Source organism: Episyrphus balteatus, chromosome 3 (assembly GCF_945859705.1).
Source record: "Episyrphus balteatus chromosome 3, idEpiBalt1.1, whole genome shotgun sequence".
In the NCBI taxonomy this organism is placed as follows: domain Eukaryota; kingdom Metazoa; phylum Arthropoda; class Insecta; order Diptera; family Syrphidae; genus Episyrphus; species Episyrphus balteatus.
In genome coordinates, this window is record NC_079136.1 from 129,571,122 (window position 1) to 129,593,126 (window position 22,005).

The 22,005-nt window shown below is 30.0% G+C and overlaps 1 protein-coding gene across 6 annotated transcripts in view; it reads left to right on the forward strand.

The window, feature by feature from the left end:
* The window catches only part of LOC129915942 (uncharacterized), a 175,489-nt gene that overhangs the window by 37,013 nt on the left and 116,471 nt on the right, over nucleotides 1–22,005 (forward strand). For 5 of the 6 annotated variants that reach the window (XM_055995662.1, XM_055995665.1, XM_055995663.1 and 2 more), the window contains exon 3: nucleotides 286–310. The exons of the other annotated variant lie outside the window; for it this stretch is intronic. The gene's annotated coding sequence lies outside the window, so the exon portion shown is untranslated. The remainder of the gene's footprint in view (nucleotides 1–285; nucleotides 311–22,005) is intronic. 6 annotated transcript variants of the gene reach the window in all.

Below are 22,005 nucleotides of genomic sequence, written 5' to 3' on the forward strand. Positions count from 1 at the left end.
CTTTTTTTTTTTTTGTTTATTAACTTGTGTACCTATGTGAAAATTAAACAACCAACAAAAGGAATTAATTTTCATTTGTTTTAATTTTAACATTATTTTGTACAAAGACAAATAATAATAATGATGATTTTTTTTTTGTTTAAGGGAAATAATTTAAATTTACAACTTTTATTTTTAGATATTTTATGTAACTAAGAAAATTAATGTAATTTATTTCTTTTGCATAATTTTGTATTTAATAAAAGAAAACTTTTACTATTTTTTTTTTTTTCATTTTATTTACAGAATTAACGAGATAAATTTCTTACAGGTGAGTTAATGGTTTTTAGTAATTTAATTAAATTTGGTTATAATTTGACTTTTTGTATTGCAAGAACAAGTAAAACACAATTTTCACAGAATTGTTCCACTTCTGAATAGTTATAAAAAAAATATAACTGAATTTTTTAGTGCATTCCACGATCATGTGCTTATTATACATATGTATGTATTAAGTTATTTGTACAAAAAGAAATAAACGTCACGTACAGACACACAAAGTCAATAATGAAATTGTATGCAGGTCAAATAGTTGAATGTTAAAAATAGAATGATGGTGAATGCCAAAAAAAAAGGAATTTTTCAACAACTTTTAAAGAAACTATATTTTGACTATAAAACAATAGTTGGAAAAACTTGGATAGACAATCAACAGCGGATAAGAATGTGTCGAGAAAAACACCATAATTATAATTCTCAAGTTGGACTGTAATATTGAGTTCTTTTTTACTTGCGATATAGGTACTATAGGGCAAGTTTAGGATTCGTAAAAAAATCCAACTCGAGATAACAATTTTACATGACATTACGATGATGGAGAATGCCAAAAAAGTGGGTCCGGCAATTCTGTCTGTCTGTCTGTCTGTCTGTCTGTCTGTCTGCCTGTCTGTCTGTCTGTCTGTCTGTCTGTCTGTCTGTCTGTCTGTCTGTCTGTCTGTCTGTCTGTCTGTGTGTCTGTCTGTCTCTATCTGGAGCTGCAGCCTAAACGAGTGAAGTGATTTTCTTCAAACTTGGTAGTTAGCAGTTTTTGGTGATTCCCTAGAGGGGAAATTGAAATTTTTTTTTTATGACCAAAACTAACGGTACCTGCCATATAACGGAAATAGAAAAGTTAATTTTTTTCAAAACGGCTCTAACGATTTTGATTAAAATTTTTGTGTGTAGTACTGCACATAAGAGCCAACTTATTAAATAAAAAAAATATTTTTTGTACCGTTATTAACGGTACCTGTCATAGAACCGTTTTTTTTCGTTTCTGAATATCTCGTACAAAATTAACCCGATTTAAATGAAAATTTTTATACAAAAGTGTGTAAGTAAAGATAATATTAAAATTTTAGAAAATTTTCATAAAACGCATTTTTGGTTTTTTAAAAAATATCTCAAAATTTTTTTTTGAAAAATCAATTTTTTGAAAACGGATCAATGAAAAATTTTGAAATTTAGTTTTTATGTGTAAATTAATTATTTCTTCAAAATGGCATACCAATTTTTTTTTTGAAAAATGTTAAAACATTTTTATATATAAAAAAATATTTTTTTAAAAAACGGCTCCTACAATTTTCGAAAATTTTTTTCTAAAAATATCTTTTTATACAAGAAATAAAATGGCATATTTGTTTTTTTTTTAAGATAATGTATGACGGAGTTTAATTAATTAAAACCGATTTAATTTTTTTATACTACTTATGAAATTTCTTCAAAATATCAAATTTTAAATTTCTTGAATAAAAAGCTTTAACATTATAGTTACTTTAAGCATGAGAGCAAGTACGTGCGACCCCAGTCGTGCAATTTATTTAATAGGCTTAAACTGTTTTTTACACTACTCAAAGGTTTTAAACTTTTTCTGCTTCTTGTTAACCTTTTTTTTTGTATATAAAACCATTCAATCAATCGATAAAAAAATTATTAAGTTCCGTGATTTTTATTAGTATTTTCTATAATTCCATAAATATTACCCGTTTCTGATTATTATTGCTTCTTAATCCCACTTTGCCGCTGTGTATTTTTCTTCAAAAAATTTAGATAAATCCAACCAATAATAAAACTTTTAATCCCTAAATAATAAAACCAAAAAAAAAAAAAAAATAAAACAATTAAAACTTTTCATTCAAATTTTCACCTTTTATCTTAAACCCACGGCTATGAATTTCACATAAAATTGTATTTTTGTTGTTGTTAATACTTTTTATTTTGGTTGTTCTAATTAAAACTCGTTTATCCAATAACCCAACTCGAAAGCACGCCCAACTGATTACTCAATGTTACTTTTTTTTTTGTGTGAAGCAATTAAAAATTGAAGATTATCTTAGCAACAAAAATAAAAAAAAATGATGAGTAATAAAGTATTTTTTTTTAAATGGTAAGTTTTTTTTTGTTAATAAAAGAACTGAGATTTTTTTTGTTGATATTTTGTCGTCAAGTCGAGAGTTGAATGAATCATGAATGATTTTTTTTGCATTTTAATACTTTCTTTTGTCCTGTCGATTTGTTTTATTACTCATCATCATCATCATTGTGTGGAATTTTAACTATTTAAAGCAGAAACTGTTTTGAATTCAGTTTTCTGCTATTTTGTTAAGAACTAAGCCGGAAAATACATCGGAAAAGATCGAAGTGATTTTAAGCTTCAAATTGCATTTAGAAGCACTCTCCTACGCGATTTAAAAAAAAAGATACGACTATTTCTCTAAAAAAATATTTTGTTGGTATGAAACACTACCTCCTAGACTATCACTCATAAATGGTCAACATTATCTTTGAATTCATTTAGATAGCGTCATTAAATTGAAGTTGATTAGAATTCATTAGGCCTCTATTCGAATAGCGAAAGGTGGTGGTAGTATCTCAAAAATGCATAAACACTATTCAATCGGGAAATAAGACTGAAGGTTTCTCAGAGATTGATGTAAAAAAAAATAGAGTTCCCAACAAGAAACGATTAAGATAATTTTGTTTTTATTATCTTGTTGAATATGAGGAAGTAGTAAGATATCAGATGAACCATTAAAGTCATGTTTATTTGCTTGCAGTGATGTTTTATTTTTTTTTTTTTTTGTTCAATCAATGATAAGTTGGTATCACCCTTTCAAAACAAACTCGTGTTGAATATTATAGTGATTGTGATTTAAAAGTAATTTGAGACATAAAACATACATTTTGTGGCCTTTTAAATTAAGAAAAAAAAAACAATCACTTTTCTGAAAGATTGAATGAAATATTTTATTTTTATTACTATATCTAACCTTCATCATGTTGAAGCAACTACATTTTTTGGTTTTTAATTGCTTACAGCTTCAGTTTTTAAGATAATAATCAACTCTATAATATCTCAATCAAATTTTTATGGCTTGTTAATGAAACTAATCAACGACTTTTGAAACACAAATTTTAGTACCTCTTGTTTGGTTGTTAGATTTATCGATCCGAATGATCGTTATCATTTCCGTCAAAAGAAAGTAAGAGGTTTTTTGAAATGGAAAAAAGTGTCACATTCAGTATCAGTTTTGGTAGAAAGATTGACATCTTAGACTTGAGTCTCCTTCCGAAATCAATAAATTAAATTTTAAAGTTTCTGAATTGTCTCTAAAAGGCATTGATAAGATTCTATGATGATAACGATAAGCTACCAAAAAGTTCGCTTTCAGGAGTGATTTTTGAAGTGAAGTAAGGGTATGTTAGGATTCATTAAAAAAAAAAAAAAACTTAAAAACACCAAAGCACAAAACACTTTACCCAAACTTCCAATTTACTAACAAGACTTCCAGCTTTACAGCAAAGACAGGAAAAAAAAATAAAGAATTTTGTCTTGAGTCATAACTATTTACGACCTAGGTACAAGTATTTTTTTTTTTCTTTTTATTTAGTTTTTTTTTATTAAACACAGAATCGTGACAATGGTGTACGTAGAACAAGTAAATCTCCACAACGACGACAATAAACACTTTGCTTTAACAACCTGTTTCTGCAGCTGCATGATAAAAGACATTTTTATTTTTTGTTTTTGTTGTATTTTTTATAACGATTTTTATCTTTTTTATCTATTGCAAGAGTGTAGAACATGTTGTTTTGGTGATAATTGCACATAAATAAATACCCAAAAAACTGGTAGTTAATATTTTTTAATTAAATTAATAATAGCTTTCGGGTGATTGTTTGATTTATTATTTTTGAGCAATTTAAAAAAGGAAGTTGCAAATTAAGATTTTTGTTTTTGTTCTTCAAAATTAATCTTGAAATGACTTGACATAAAATATACCGACAGACAATATAGCCCTAAGGGGTTGGGTATCGTACGATTTGAGTTGTAAATTAGTTCAAATGTGTATTTAAGATAAATTTTCTCATCAAACGTTTGTTCCGAAAAAGTGATTTTTTGGGTAAGTGGTGACATGTGGAAGCGAAATTTGCAAATTACTTGCCTGGGGCTCTAACTTATCTGGTATTTTGTGCCTGAATTTTTTATTTGAATTCAAATTAAAATAAACACTTGAAAATAACACGGTGTAAACCATTTTTTTTCTTGTTTCATTCGAGTTTACATTTTTTTTAGATTTAAAAAATAAAATTTTTAATAGTAACAAATTTTCCGAAAACGAAAAAGAAAAATAAATTTGAAAATAAAAACTCAGCAACCAGATCTTAAAGAATCATTGTTTTAGTAGAAACCGTTCTTTTGATGATTTAATCGATTGATTTGGAGCAAATTTAAAAAAAATGCACTATTTCGACTTGGATTTTTTTGAAAATCTAAAAGAAAAGATTTGTATTTTTTGTACCTAATTAGATTGGCATGATCGTTATGAAATCATATCTTCAAAGAAAAAGTAAAGTTAGTTTAAGTCAAAAAAAAAGTACGCCATAAATAAAACAACAAAAAAAAAATACAAAAATAAAAAATCAACAATCGAAAGTTTTGTTTTTCAAAACCCTTCTAAAAATAAATTTACCTAATTTGCTTTTTTAGTTGTTATTTGTATTCGTAATCAAATCAAAGAAAGTGTCTTGTCTTGTTCACATAAACAACATAATCCACTTTACTGTGACACATATTGATAATAAAAAATTAAATAAACTCATTTCAATAAAAATAAACACAAACATAAAAAAAAAACACAAACAAAATACTAAATAAATTATTCTAATTCCACGCGCCCCAGTCTAACCAGTCTATCCTTCACTTTATTATTATTTTTTTGTTTGTATTTATCCAAAAAGCTACATATAAATTACTTATAACTAAACAAAAAAAAAATAAATAAAAAAATAAATATAACAAATTCAAAAAGCAAACAAAAAATAAATTAGTGTTCCCTGAGCAATTAACATACGTCCATCGACATTAATTGATTTTAGTTTCTCGATTTGTTGCTTTCTTCATTTCTGTCGAATATCATTAATTTTTACACGCAAATGTATCTTTTTTTGGGAATGAACTCTCTTCCCACACACACACACAAACACACTCAATATAATTTTAGCCAAGTTGTTAAATCGGCCGTGTGTCGTTGTCGTCGTTTTCGGAATCTTAACTTGCTGGTTGGCTGGCTCATTGACGTTGTCGTTGCCAATATTGCAGCAGCTACGGCAGCCAAAAGTTTGAGTTGAGTTGTGGAATCGACACGACTATTAAGCAGCAATTTTCGCTGCCAAATCATTTGAATAATTTTTTTTTATTTAATTTTTTTTTTTTTTTTTTTTTTCATAAGACCATAAATAAAATTTAGAAAAAAAAAATCTAATCAGCTTTATTCAGTGAGCTGAAATTTCTATGTCAATTGCTACTAAACACACCTCATTTTTTTTTTTTTTGAAGTCAATAGCACAACGACGACCACCTCAAATTTCCACCCGCAACACATCACACAGCTGATTATGATATTTTTATGCAAATTTGCAACGTTTTTGACTTTTTGTCGCTCAATTAAATTTGTACGATAAGCGCCTTGGTGTATTATTGGAGAAGTACGACAAGCAAATCGAACTCACAGGGTGTTTCATTCGGAAGGTAATACTTAACAAAAAAAAAATATGGAAACCCAAATTAGTGAGGGATAAAATATTTTTTTCCTTAAAACTCTAAATTTCTTAAAATCCACCATTCAATTCTGAAACACCCTGTTTAATTATTTCCACTCAACTGACTCTAATATTGTTATAAAATCTAATGCCAGTGATGATGAGGACTTGGCATGGCAGTTACATTCAGTTACGATCAAACGATGTGTGCCCCACATTTTCTGGTGTGTCTTTGGTGTTTGTGAGTGTGTGTAATGCGCTCCTATAAAGACAGCAAAACCAAGTGGGCAAAAAAATTACCAATAAAATAGAAAATCGCGTTAAATACGACCATTAGACGTGGTTATAACGGAGTTTTAGGGGGGAAAAAAAGACATTCAAAAATCAAAATGATTAAAGTAATAGTTACTGGTGGTTTGAGATGGCAACAACAAATATCACCAACATAATCGCGAATTTCATGAAATTATGACGTATTTTTGGCTAAATTGTCTGAAAAGCTAAGCAGTTAAACAATTGTAACTGTTATTATTATGGCGTAATAGCAAATGGATAATTGTGAAATCATATTTAACTGGAATTTTTGTGTTGCCATTCTTAAACGATGGTTCATAGTCTTTATCAGAATTTTATAAAACCAGTCAGGTATTAAGGTTTTCAATCGAATTATGTTAATTTTTTTTTTTTATAATAAGTTTGTCTGAATTAGAACTTGAGTCACTTATTTAATGAAATCTTATAATATTCGATAAATAACAAAACAAAACTAATATAAAAATAAGTTCAATGCACATTTCTTATTTTCAAAATTAATAAAATAAAATGCACGACTGGGTCGCACGAACTTGCTCTTAGAGTTAAAGTTGCTTAAATTTTTAAGACTTTTTATATAGAAATTTGGAAAAAAAAACAAAATTCGTTTTTTTAAAAAATAAAATAAAATCTGAAATTAAATTGCCCTCCAAAACAAGTATGCGGTTTTGATTTATATATTAACATGCATTTTTAGAAAAAAAATTTTTCAAAATCGTTACAGCCGTTTTTTAAAAAACTAATTTTTTATAAATAATTTTTTGGAAAAAAAGTTTTAAAATAAAATTGGTATGTCATTTGGTAGAAATCACTAATCAACATCTAAAAACAAAATTTCAAAAAAGTTCAATGTACCGTTTTCGAAAATTTGATTTTTCAAAAAAAAATTTTCAAAATTTTTTTAAAAATCCAAAAATTATTTTTTTCAAAATTTTATTTTTGGCTTATATTTAAATTATATAAATGCTTCTCCACAAAAAGTTTCGTTGAAATCGAATAAGCAGTTTCGGAGATAATCGGATTTGAAAAAAAAAACGGTTTTATGGCAGGTACCGTTAATAATGATTTTCCAAAAAAAATTTTTTTTTTGAAAGATAGACCTTAGCTTAAAACTAACATTTGAATTTTTTAATCAAAATCGTTAGAGCCGTTTTCGAGATATTTCAATTTTACTAAAATCGGTATATGACAAGTACCGTTATTTTTGGTCCAAAAAAATTAATTCCAAAAACCCCTCTGGAGAGTCGCAGAATAACGCTACATACCAAGTTTGACATTAATCGGTCCATCCGTTTAGGCTGTAGCTCCTTATACAGACAGACAGACAGACTGACAGACAGACTGACAGACTGACAGACTGACACACTGACACACTGACACACTGACAGACTGACAGACTGACACACTGACACACTGACACACTGACACACTGACACACTGACAGACTGACAGACTGACAGACTGACAGACTGACAGACTGACAGACTGACAGACTGACAGACTGACAGACTGACAAACTGACAGACTGACAGACTGACAGACTGACAGACTGACAGACTGACAGACTGACAGACTGACAGACTGACAGACTGACAGACTGACAGACTGACAGACTGACAGACTGACAGACTGACAGACTGACAGACTGACAGACTGACAGACTGACAGACTGACAGACTGACAGACTGACAGACTGACAGACTGACAGACTGACAGACTGACAGACTGACAGACTGACAGACTGACAGACTGACAGACTGACAGACTGACAGACTGACAGACTGACAGACTGACAGACTGACAGACTGACAGACTGACAGACTGACAGACTGACAGACTGACAGACTGACAGACTGACAGACTGACAGACTGACAGACTGACAGACTGACAGACTGACAGACTGACAGACTGACAGACTGACAGACTGACAGACTGACAGACTAACAGACTGACAGACTGACAGACTGACAGACTGACAGACTGACAGACTGACAGACTGACAGACTGACAGACTGACAGACTGACAGACTGACAGACTGACAGACTGACAGACTGACAGACTGACAGACTGACAGACTGACAGACTGACAGACTGACAGACTGACAGACTGACAGACTGACAGACTGACAGACTGACAGACTGACAGACTGACAGACTGACAGACTGACAGACTGACAGACTGACAGACTGACAGACTGACAGACTGACAGACTGACAGACTGACAGACTGACAGACTGACAGACTGACAGACTGACAGACTGACAGACTGACAGACTGACAGACTGACAGACTGACAGACTGACAGACTGACAGACTGACAGACTGACAGACTGACAGACTGACAGACTGACAGACTGACAGACTGACAGACTGACAGACTGACAGACTGACAGACTGACAGACTGACAGACTGACAGACTGACAGACTGACAGACTGACAGACTGACAGACTGACAGACTGACAGACTGACAGACTGACAGACGGACTTCCGGGACCCACTTTTTTGGCATTGTCTACCATCGTAATGTCATGGAAAAATGTTATCTCAACTTTTTTTTTTTGTACGAATGCATAACTTGATATATAGTACCTATATCGCAAGTAAAAAATCCTTGGTAGTGTTTGTGTTTTGTCGCTGCTAGAAGCTCTTTTTTTGTAACTTGGTGATAGTGATGACCTTCAGTTCAATTTAACTTGAAGCTCGAGTTTGGTTTGGTGGAGATGAAGACTTTGAAGTAGAATTATGGATCTGTTGGGGCTTAAGTTTTAGCCGAATGAAACTTACGCCGTGCTTTTACGTTTTGTAAAAAAATCACTTAAAGTCAAATTTGTTTTATAATATATTTTTTGACGATCAGAAATTTTTGATAAAAATATTTTTTTTTTTTTTGAAATTAATAAAAATAATTCTTTTAGTATTTTCTTATTTTTAATGTTATAGTTTCTAAATTGTTCCCTTAAATATTCCATTAGTACAAAATTCTCCCTAATTATTTTTTTTCGCTTTGTAATTTTTTCAACTTTTTCCTTCCGTCTTTTGTACTGGAGTGTTATAAGATTTAAAATTTTGGAGACAAAAAAACGAATGCTTTAGACAACAAATATCCAAAAGGAAAATTGTAATGCAATTATAAACAGAGGTCTTTTTTGTGAAATATAAAAATTAATGAGTACCTAATTTTATTTGATTTCTAATTTTCTCTTAAACGACTTGGCCGATTTTAACGAAAACATTTGTTTAAAGTTTAAAAAAATAGATTTCATATTTTTTTTTACATTGCTTATGAAGTTTGAGTTTTAATTTTTCACTAATTTCCATAAAAAGCTTTATAACATAATGTCAATAATGTTAATAATATTAGAGCTACTTTTACCATGAATGCAAGTACGTGCGATACATTCGTGCATTTTTCAAATGGATATTCAAAACTAGGTCATTACTCTGCTCAATATAATCTAATTCTAACTTAAATTCCAATACACCAAAAGCTATTGTCTAATTTTCACTCTAATATTTATTCCTATAACAACTTACTACTTAAAATTCTATGACTTGCATTAATAAAAAAACTTATCTGCTCACAGCAAAATCAATCACTAATACAAGAAAAAAAAGAAAAACAATAATCAACAAAGCACTAAATTGTGTAATAGTTCTATAACCTACCTCACATAGCAACCAAGCACATTACAGTAGCACACTCATTTTTTTAAACATTTATAGTTTGACTCAATGACTAATTAACTTAAGTGCTGACAGACATTTAGTCGCGCTGTGAGTGTGACGAATATACAATATAAAATTGCAAAATACCAACTTGGTGGTGAAACAATTAAAATTATTGAATTGATTTTTTTTTAATATGGCTGCCAGGTTTGTTTTTTTTTTTTTAAAGAAAAGAAAAAAAATAGACCTTTGTGTACGAGTATATTTCTTTGCATGTTTCAAAACATTTTTAAAAAGAGCCTGAAAAAAAAAACAACTCTATTTGAATATTGTTTCTGTTAAATTTGTTTGAGCACTCTTGTGCTTCAGTGCACAAAAACTCTTTAAGTCAACAAAAAGTTCAGTTCAGAAAAATTGCAAGTTGGCAACCTTGTTTTTAAGTCCCTTTAGTACATTTGTACCTACTACTTCACTCAAGGTCCCTACCGATAATATTTATCTATTGGTAAAGTGATTCATAAAAATCGATATAGTTTTTTTATCAACTTCAACTTCAGATAAGAAAACTATCTTATGTTTAAAAATAATAGTTGCGAATGTAAGGATCACACAAAACTATCGGTTGTAATCGAAAATGTTGTCATTATTGTGATAGCGATTAACAATTAGAATATACAAACCTTGTTTAATTTACTTTTATCTTATCTATACAAACAATATAGCCAATGTAAAAGTGAATTTTCGATTGATTACACATTACCTTGGATAAGAATATTTACCTGAGTACTCAACTTGAATGCAAACGTTTAATTTAATTAAGATTTCTTGCTGCGAATTCAAAAGAAATGTCAGAAATATTGTCTTCTTAGACCATGGCTAGTAAGAGAATGTTGTGAAAGAAAACTTTGTAACTCTAATGTTTCTAATATTATGATGTGTGCGGCGAATTGAAAAAGTTGTATGAAGCTATCTTGCAGCGAACAAAAATGAACTTGAACTCGAAGATTTGCAAAGTCTAGGTTGCTAAGCGAATTCGTAAAAAGTTTCGGAACCGACAGAGGCTCCATGCTAGAATTTGTATGAATTCTTGCGGCAAATTGAAAGACATGGAAGCAACTTATTTTGAGTTGAGCAAAAAGTCTTAGTATTTCCTGTCTTAAAGTTGACACGTTAGAAGATTTTAAATCGGTTCTAAACAACCTTTTTCTCAACAATTTTAATCATTTTACAAAACAAAAAAATCAGCTAATTTTTAAATGGAAAATCGAAAATGGAGTAAGCTTTTGAAAAGCTTTCTTTTAATAAAGTACCATTTTTACATTTTTTTTTTATGTTACGGTCCAGCTTGTTACAAGTTGAACCACCACCTGCCATCTAGATAAACCACATTCCTTAAAGCAAAAAAAAAAAAAAAATGATTACAAAAGAATAAACATAGCCCACTTTTATGAACCTACACTTTTCAGATGAATTATAAAAAACAAACAAAAAAAAAAAAAAACTGTAAAAAAAGTGCTTTGATCTCGTTTGTCTTTTTGGGGGCTTGTTATTTCGTTTACATGGTCAACCAACGGCGGCGACCTGCCACTGAAATTTACTTTATCTGTAAGCAAATATCTTTTTCTACTTAAAAAGTTAAAATCTTTCAAAAAGAATAAAGTAAAGTACCTTAAAGAAAAAGAAAAAAGATACAAAAGTATCTAATGCGCCACCATTCCTCCAGCTGCAAAATTCAATTCCGTTATTGTTGTATCTTATTCAAAGGTAAAATGAGTGTCTTGAATGGATAAAAGAAGAGAAAAAAAAAAATTAAGGAGCAATTCGAAGAGTGAAACAAGGTAAGCCCTTTTGGGAAATACCATAGAAAGAAGCTTGCCACTTAAATATACAAATCAATCGATCAAGACTATGCCACATGGATTGGATTACAAGAAAATATCTTTTTTTATAGATTGCAAATTGATTGTTGTTGTTGTTAGTCTATCTTTTTTTAATATTGTGAGGTGGAGTATTCACTATATTTTAAGTCTTGATTTGGCGTCTTTCCTATTTCCTGGTCTCCTTGAGCTCGAGCTACCTAATGTTTTGTGTATGAATCAAACGAGTTGATACTTCAGATAAGATTGAAATCTTTTAAGCTCCTTGATTTTTTTTTTTTTTTCTTTTTGTTGTCTGAAGCAAATGATGAATTATTAGACATATCAAAAGCTTAAGTTAGAAAAGTGCATCTACCCACGCTTCAGGATTGTAATTTTGTATCTGAGTCTGAGGTAAACGGGCATCACTGCCTTGGGGATGTTTTTTTTTTTTTTTTTAATTTTTTTTTAGTTCCAGCAAAAAACCCCTCAAGCTTAACAAATTTATTCGCAACACAACTTAATCGATTAACAACTGGAATGGAGCTTGACTTGTTAATCAATTAATGGGTAACTTTATATCTATCGTTTGGAATCTGTACACTGAATCTGAAGTGGGTGCATATACGACGTACGTTCGGAGTACGTAAGTTAAGTACCTTCATCGTATAGATGTGTGGTACCGCCAAGATCTAGTATCGCTCGCATTTTTATTATGAGATTGATATTGTAAAATTGATTTGCTGCGCGCAACGCGAGTACCTACTCAATAATAATATGCTTGACTGAATAATTTAGTTTTTTTTTTCGCTTATCCGATCGGACGTCATAGTTTATTGTAGGCTCTGAATCAATGAAAATGTATAACTCGTTATGAATTAATATAAACTTTATATTTCCAATGAGTTTTATAACAAAAAATTGAAAAAAAAAAAAAAAAAATATGAAACAGAATATGTCTGAAGGAGGAAAAATCGAGGTTATGTTGTAGAACCTACCAATCAAGTATTATAGTAAAGAGCTAGTGGAAATATGTGCAGTTTGTGTTAATGTAAACTTCGGCTAATTGAAAATTTCACAATTTTTCCTCCTGAAGATGCAATGTTTGACCGTATAATGTATATTGCGGCGAATTGAAAAACTTCATAAGTGCGCAATGATCTTGAATTTTAGACAATTTAGTGTACAGATACATTTTTTCGATTCAGTCTTTGTGATTGTTAAATACATAATATTGCGGCGAATTGAAAAAAAAAAACAAAAAACAAATATTCCATAAATTTAAAGTGATGCAAACAGCAAACATTGACCAAATGTCATGGTTCAAGCCAATAAAAATGAATATCTTTCAATTCGCCATGATATATTTTGATTTCTTTCCCATTAATCAAAATATTTTGCGGCGAATTGAAAGATATCCACTGAAAAAATAATTATTTTGATAGGAAAGTCCATAAATTTCACGGTACAGCGTGTTTTCTAACAAAACATGAATATCAACTTTTATCACTATGATCTATGAAATATGTTTCTGGTTAGGGCGAGTTAGAGTAGAAAATGAAGTTCACCTCTTTCGACTTAAATCATTTTCATTCACTATTAAACTGTCAGGTTTCAAAGGCAATCCACCGAAAATTAACATAGTTTTTTTTTGCAGGAATGTCCATAAATTCTGCGGTACAACGTAATTTTGAATACAATACGAAGATTAACTTTTATACACTATGATCATTGTGTGGCGAATTGAAAGAGACAATAGGAATTATGTCATAATTTTGCCACAGTTTATTTGTTAGGGCGAGTTGGAGTAAAATATGGAGTTCAACTCTTTAGAATCAATTCAAAATAAATGCGGCGAATTCAATATTATGCCCTAGCTTTTTTTCTAGTGGTCAAAAGCTTACTTTCATTTCAATGTTTTATGAGTGCATTCTCTTAATATCAATATTTTTCGCGTCATAAACTTTATGTTTCAGTCAATCAATTATATCATAGTTAATTTCAAATGTAGATGAGGTTTTTAATGGATTTGCTGATACAGTCAAATCCATTAAAAACCTCATCTACATTTGAAATTACACAACTAAACAAAGAAACAGAAAAAAAACAAAAATAATTAAACCAATTTTCTATCAAAAAGAACGTCAACTCAATTAATTATTCGACATTTTAAGTGCGTCATTTGCATCATACTCAAACATTAAACGACCATACAACAACACAACTACCAAACGAACCAAATTTATTACAATATCTGACATTTATCTCTAATAATTCACTTTGCTCGTATCCATTTTTGTAAAAATAAAAAAAAAATACAAATGTGGAAAAAAATTCCTATAATCTTATATACCTACGTTCGTTTAATTATGCACATATTATACTTAATGTCCTCTTATCTGTCTCCCTTCCTAACCCCGTCTCCCCTTTTACTATACCCCATTTTAAAAATTAAAGCAAATAAATGATTGTAAGCTGCAAATTAAATTCACATTTATAGCTTGGCTGCATTACAATCAACTCAACTCACTCAACAACTATTATTATAGAACCCTCTCAGAACTCGTTGTGAATTCTGAATGACATCATCTAAAAAACTATATTACACCAGCAAATGCACACACAGTTTTTTCCCCCCCCTTGAAGTAATATAAAAAAAGACCTGCAAAATGTGAAAAATACCAACTTTATCTATGAAGCAAGACAACTAAAAAAAAAAACTCAATATTCTGTCAATCAATGTTAATGTTGCACTGAATGCTGCCACTGCTAAATAAACCGACCGACCAACGACAATGGCGATGGCGATGCAGAAGCAATCAATATCTTTACCACCCACTTTTAGCGGAAGCTATAAATTCCTAATATTGCTTCGATATCTTTGAGTGTTCTAAGTCGTAGATTCGTGCAGAGAGAGAGTCCGGAAAATAGACATAAAGATACAATACACAGAGATTGATACTCTCGAATTGAATTGAAACGATACCCACTCGAGGGGGGGCGAATGCATTTCATATAGATACAATTTTTATATTTATTTATTTTTATTTGTTTTGTTTTCTGAATGCTGTCAGTTTGTGTTTAGTTGGGCTGTCATATCAAAACTCAATCGCAATCGAAATGTGCAGTACTTATAGGCAATGTATCTATAACTATACTTTATTCATGGTATACATTTCAAGTGCTTTTTCGGGTTGATACCTTGCAAAATAACGGTTCGTGCCTGTCTGTCACATTTCTGTCTTTATGGATGATATTCTTTGTTAGATATTCCATATACCTTGATGGACTTTATCTGGTGTTTCAATATTTACTAGTTCACGAAATAGTTTAATATATTTTTTTTTTTTTTTCTTATGAAATATTCATAAGAATCTTACATTCCACATCTTTTATTTTAAAATGCAATCAATCATTTGACACATGTCATTGATTTTAACCCTGTTTTAGACATTTTTTTCACTTGCTGAAGTGTTTAAAAGTATGTACCTATAAAATTTAAGCTCATAAATTGTGGACAGAATGAAATTGCAAGCCAAAGTAAGATATTTAAGCAAGTAACTAACTGCTTCTGAGATATCAACGGGATGTATTCCACATAACAATTTTTTTAAGTTAACAAATTGGATCTGAATATGTTTGGTTTTTCCAATTACCAAGCTGAAATTCCAAAATTGATATTTTTTATTTTTAGGGAAATAAACGGTACCTGCCATTCAGACATACAGACAGATCTTGTTTTTCTCAAAAATGACTATAACGATTTTGATAAGAAAAATCTGTTTTTTTCTCTGTAAAATAATAAGTTAATACTTATAAAATAAAAAAAAAAAAATAGACTTTAACTGACTAAATTGATGTCAACGCACATTTTTTTAAAAAGAAGCGTTTGTTAAGCTTTAATATCAAAATTTTCAAAATTTCAATTTTATGTAATATTTTTATGAATCAATGTCATATTTTTTTTAACTAAATTTTCCAAAAGAATTAAAGAAGCAGGATTATCGCTGAAAAGCTCACAATTTTAATTAAAAAGAAAAAATATTTATAATTTTTTTTTTTTTTTCATATGAAAGTAAGGTACTAACATTTGACTCAGACAAAAAAAAAAAAGAAAATAAAAAAAATTACTGTCATTAGTTTTGGAAATATAATTTGTTCAGTTTCAAAAACTTGACTCTTGGAACCATTTTTTTTTTAATTTGCGGTATTTGTTCATTGTATAATGTAGATATGTATAGGCCATTCAACAAACAGCTCTTTAAAAATCCACTAAAACGTTGGAAGAAAATAATTTTTCAGTAGGTACAAAAAAAAATTGTGAAAAAAATTGGAAAAAAAATGTTTTCAATCATATTTGCAGGGTTGTAAAAAATATTTATTAAATCCCATGAAGACCAAAAAAAGTCGGACAACTGAGGAAATAACTATTTATGGAACAATAATGTATGCTATTTCTTCTAAGCCAAAAAACCAAACACTTTCTGGATTAAAATTTTTTAAATTAAAAAAAAAAAAAATGTGAAAAAAAAAAAATGTGTGTTCTCGGTAAAAAAAAAATGAATTCGTCGAATTTCTTACAATTTCGACTAATTGACCATACATGATCACGATCATCTATGTAACAACTATAAAATTGAATCTAATGGTGGAATAGTCAAAATTGTAAGAAATTTGAAGAATATTACAATAAAAAATGCACACATTTTGCATTGCATTTTTTTTTTTCAATGCAGAAAATTTTTTATTTGCAGTAACATTTTTTTTTTGAATGCGAAATATTTTTAGTTTCAACAAATATGTATTTTTCAGTTGCAATAAAGTTTTTGTTTGTAATGCAATTTTTTACAGTTGCAACAAATATTTTTATCTAATGCGTTTTTTTTTTGCAATAAATATTTTTTTTTTAAATTACAAATGCCTTTTTTTAGCTTATAATTTTACAACCCTGGATACCTGTGCTTTAAAAAACAATAATTGTCAAATTTGATTGCATTTCTGATCTGGAAAATTTGATTTTGTTTTAATCAATTTTATTTCATGTTAAACTTTGTTTTATGTCTACAAATCCATAACTTTACATAACACCCAATTTACTTCACATAAAAACCACCAAATGGTATGACCAATCTAAGATCTTCTTTTTTTTTTTTTGTGTTCGTTCTTTATACAAAGTGTGTGTCTTTGAAACCATAAGTTAGAGGGTCTTAATTAAATGTTAATGTCGATTTAATGTTATTCCTCCCGCCTCTCATATGTAGGTGTACACTGGTACATGCAAAACTACTGCGTGTGTGTATCTGTATAGTAATTATACTAACGGAACCCTGCATATACATCGGCCTTTTAAGTTCAAATCCATAGCTGGGTCTTATGTAAAGTGATGGAAAAAAGTAGCTTCTGGTTCTTTGCTCGTACCTATTTTTTTTTTGTTGTTGTTGTTTCTCTTCAGTTTCGTTGACTGTTTTTTCTTCTTTACTTCTCTGTGTTTATTTTTTTTTTTTTGCATTCATTAAGGTACCGAAATGCAAACTAATTTGTATATTCTCTTCAATCGCACAAATCTGTTTATTCATAGTCATACCATAGAATAGATAGATATACATAAAGTAGGTTTAAAGTTGGTTTAGATACTTCTTTTTTTTTTTGTATAATTTTCTCGGCATTTAATAAAAGCAGTGTTACGGAACCGTAAGCTACAGTTTTTCATTATGTGAATTTTTACTATTATAGAACCCTGTTTTCATGTGTAGGTATATTTTATGTTTTATTATTTATTGCTATATACGCAAATGATCTGCTGGAGTGGTCTAATGATAAAGTAACTTTGTTTTATTTAAACGAGAAGTTTTATGTTATTCTTTCTTATTATGTATTATTTTTTCTTTTAGTATGAATAAAAACAGGGCCGTATACATTAAAAGGGTTTTCTGATCCACCAAAAAATTATTTTAAAATATACTACAAATTTGTAGCGGGTTGTTTTTCTCGAATTATTTTCTTTCGAAATGTTTAACTAATATCATTTGGGGGGTCTTTGAAACCCCTTGAACTACTACTCAAGACAATTCTCACATTTTAAAATTTCGTTAATTTACAAAAACCATCAGATTTACTCAAAATTTGATTTTTTCTATTTTTAGAAGAGAATATCTCGAAAACCTGATATCATACAGCATTTTTGACTTCAGATTTGAACTCTGCTTACTGAAATCTATCAAAAATGTCTAGTTTGCCTCTTCAACGGTAATTTTTTAGTATTGGTCAATATCAGCAGAAAGCGAAAAGAAATTGCATTTCTTCATGTTTTGTATTGTTTTTTTCTGAAGATCAAAAGAGCTGCTCTCATTACCTTTTGAACTACTTCCCCACTCAAAAAAAAAAACCTAATCAAACATATTAGGTTTTCACATAAAGTTTTCCCTCGTGTTTTATTAAAACATGCGACCATGCGTCGTAGTCGCTAGTTTGTCTAGTTGGAAAAATTGCGGTCATGTGTCACATGAATCTCCTCCGCATATTCGCTTGCCTCCACACGTTAGATGACCACAATACACAGAGCCAGTTGAGTTGAATCATATGATCAAATCTCTTTATATAGCACTAATTACAGCACCTTTATAGTTTTTTTTTTTTCTCTCTGACATTTTTCACTCGACCGAACAGTGCAAAACTGATGATCAAATATGTCAGCCAATGACTCGTCAACAAATCCAAACTGATGTTTGTCTATGGGCACGAGAGATGCCGAATGCAATCTGACGTGACAATCGACCGCAAAATATAAAATAAAAATAAATTAAAATGAAATGAAAAAAAAAAAAATAATTTCATCTCCAACCAACAGCTGGTTCAATTTCGAACCCGGTCGTTTCGTTTCGTTTCGTTTCGATACGGCTGCTGCTACTGCTGCTGTCACCGCTGCCATATCGAAAACGACATCACGTTGATGAAATGATATTTATGAGACCTTCACCATTCGTGGATGGAATGATGTTTTTTTTTTTTGCTTCGCTCATTAAATTGAGTATAGATCAGCAGCAACAACACACGAACGTCAGCCAATGACATCAAGGTCAAATTGCATTGACCAAAAAGATACACGAAAAAAAAAAAATTAAATAATTTCACAAATTAGGACTAAAAAAATGTTGTAAATTGAAGTGCGAGGAATCTGAAAATGACAAATTGGTCCGCAACTGTTTTTGGCAGAAATTTGTCATTTTTTTAGTTTTTTTTTTTTTTGGTTTAAGTTTGTGCGATGATATAAATGATTAGATGACATATTGTTTGTGATGTTGTAATGCTACATTGACACATCATCTCAGGGTTCTCTACTTGATCCCATTTTGTGAAGCGAAAAAATGTCAAATTTAAATGCAAAGTTGGGTATAATAAATCAGTCAAATAGGATTAAAGTGTGATCTAGATTAGTTTGTCAGAAAATCAATGGAGTTTTTTCCAAAAGTGTTTTTTTTTTAATTTTGATTGAAATTGTAGTTCTTGACTCATTTTTTTGTTTGCAAAATTTATAAGTCTTGAGAATTTGTTCAACTCAATAATAAGAAACAAGCTTAAAGAGCCCTCTTTGTTAATAACTTTCTTCACAAATAAATAATGAATACGTTCCACAACATGTTAGGTACCATTTTATCATTTTATTTTTTGTGGAACGCATTTTGTTTTTCTCCAAAGAGGTAAAAAAGTTGTGGAACATTTATACTTTTCATTCCACATTAATATATGTGTTATTTTAAAATTGTGGAACGTAAATTTTGTTCAGTCCACAGGAGAATATAGTTTTTCTTGCTTCTTTTCTGTTACTTAATTAAACAACCTCTTCTACAGTGGAAAATAAACGCATTCCACAAAACCTTACTGGTAGACCAGAATGTGTGTCTGTGGCTTGTGTCTTGTGTCGCTGTCAAAGTTAAAAAGTATGAAATTAGTATATTGGTGCCAGAATACGTAGCTGTGGCTGTGGCTGTGGCAAGGAAATTCGCTGTGGTACAAGTCGAGTCGACTTTTACTTCAAGCTACAAGCGCAATGACTTTTGACGTTTCTAATGTGGTTGCTCAGTTAATATTATTTTTTTTTCAAGGCAATTGACATTTTAGTGCGCCACATAATTCTGTTCATCTTTTCTACATTTTGAGCGATTTTATTTGACATCTTGTACCACGGCGTTTTTCTTTGCCACAAGCGAATTTCCATTCTGTTCAGCCAGTTACTGTAAGGCTGTAACAGATGAATAGATTTTTGGTAGAAAAAGATAACCATGTAGAATCTTCATATCTCTCGTGAAATAAAAAACCAAACAATAAATACGATTCACATATTTTTGGGACACAAGTTCAAAACATTCGTTTAGTACTTGGTTTCGTTTTCTATTTTTAAATGTTGATATTATAAGCCTGGTGCTAACTTCTCGTGAGTTGCCAACTTCTATGCATGAGTACTTGAGTAAGAACTTGAAATTTGCCAAATAAACAACTTTCCAAACAAAAAAATATTAATTCTAAAGCCACTTTGGAAAGAAAACATAAAAAGGTACTTGTCCTTTTAAAACATTCAACAAAAAAAAAAGCTTTTCATATTAATCTGATTTCACAATCCGTTAAACCCTCAAGAAATTTACAAGAAAACAAAAATAAAAACAAAAATATATTTTAACATTTCTTAAAAAATGTTAAAGGACCCGTAAAAAAGAATGCCAACCAAAAGCCTTTTCCATTTGGAATTTTCGACCCACAAAAATAAAATAAAAAAAATATTACAAAAAAGGAATTTGACGACTATATGCCAAGAGGTTGAAATTCTTTTATAAAACTCATTTTCATTTAGAATTTTTTTTTATTTTTGTTTTTACTGATTTTTTTTTTACATTTCATTCAAGGAATAAAATAAAAAGAAACCCATAAAACCAATAAATTTCACCAAAAGAGAATCATCTCCTTAAAATAATAAAATTAAAATAAAAAAAAAAAAATAAAAACCTCTAAGGCTATGTCAAACAGACCATAAAGACTCCTTAACATGAAATCCCTTTATGATATTTTTTTTGTATAATTGGCCGTCAGTCAATTACCCAAAAATAACTCTCAAAAGTGTTTTTTTTTTTTATGAATATTTATTTCAGTCGTGAACAATTTAAAAATAAATAATCCTTGCGTATATCTATCCTGGGAGAGAGGAAAAAAAAAAGGAGCAGATTATACACAAAACAAAGTTATGTGGAATATCCTACGTGATTTGAATCCTTTCATCCTTGCTGTGATACAAAAACAACACACAAATTGTGAGTTATATAATTTCGAGTGAGTGTGGGTTAATTTTTTTTGTTTTTCTTTTTTATTTTCTAAATGTCATACATTGACATTTCGAAAGTCTACACGCATCCGAATTCGAATGGATTCTTAACCTTTTCTTTGTTTTTTTCTTACTTCCTTCTATCTCTCTTTGGGAAATTGTTTTAAAAAACTTAAACCAACTTAAGGTTATTGGTATTTGTAGACCCACATACCTATGACACACCGTTCGTATAGAATAGAAAATTGTTTCATTTTAAGAACTGTCAAAACCACCATTCCGGGTTCACACAGCAGACAAGTGGCACCTGAAAGCTGAAACTAAACACAAAAACAACAAAAAAGAAAATGATAATAATAGATTCAAATCACGTACATATACCGAACTCTACGACAGCATGCCATTGCTCAAGTTGACAAGGAGATAGATAGGGGCAGAGGGAACACAGGATCCCTATGGGTAAATTGGGGTAGGTGTAGGTTGAAGTATATCCAAAGAAAAGAAATCAACTAAACCTGGAAAAGATTGGATAATCAATTTTCCTTTTAGACAAAAAAAAAAAAAAAAAAACAAGAGATACAAAAAAGAAGTCAGAGATACTTAATCTTTATATCAAAATTGTTCCAAATACAATTAAGAAGTTTTTTACGTGCGTTGACATAAAAATAAAGTTTAATAAATGAGGGCATTCTAATCGACAGGTTCACACCCTACACACTGTATAATTATTTGATATGTACTAGACAGCTGGATTGCATTCTGAAATGATTAAAGTTATTCTCTCGGAAAAATTTTT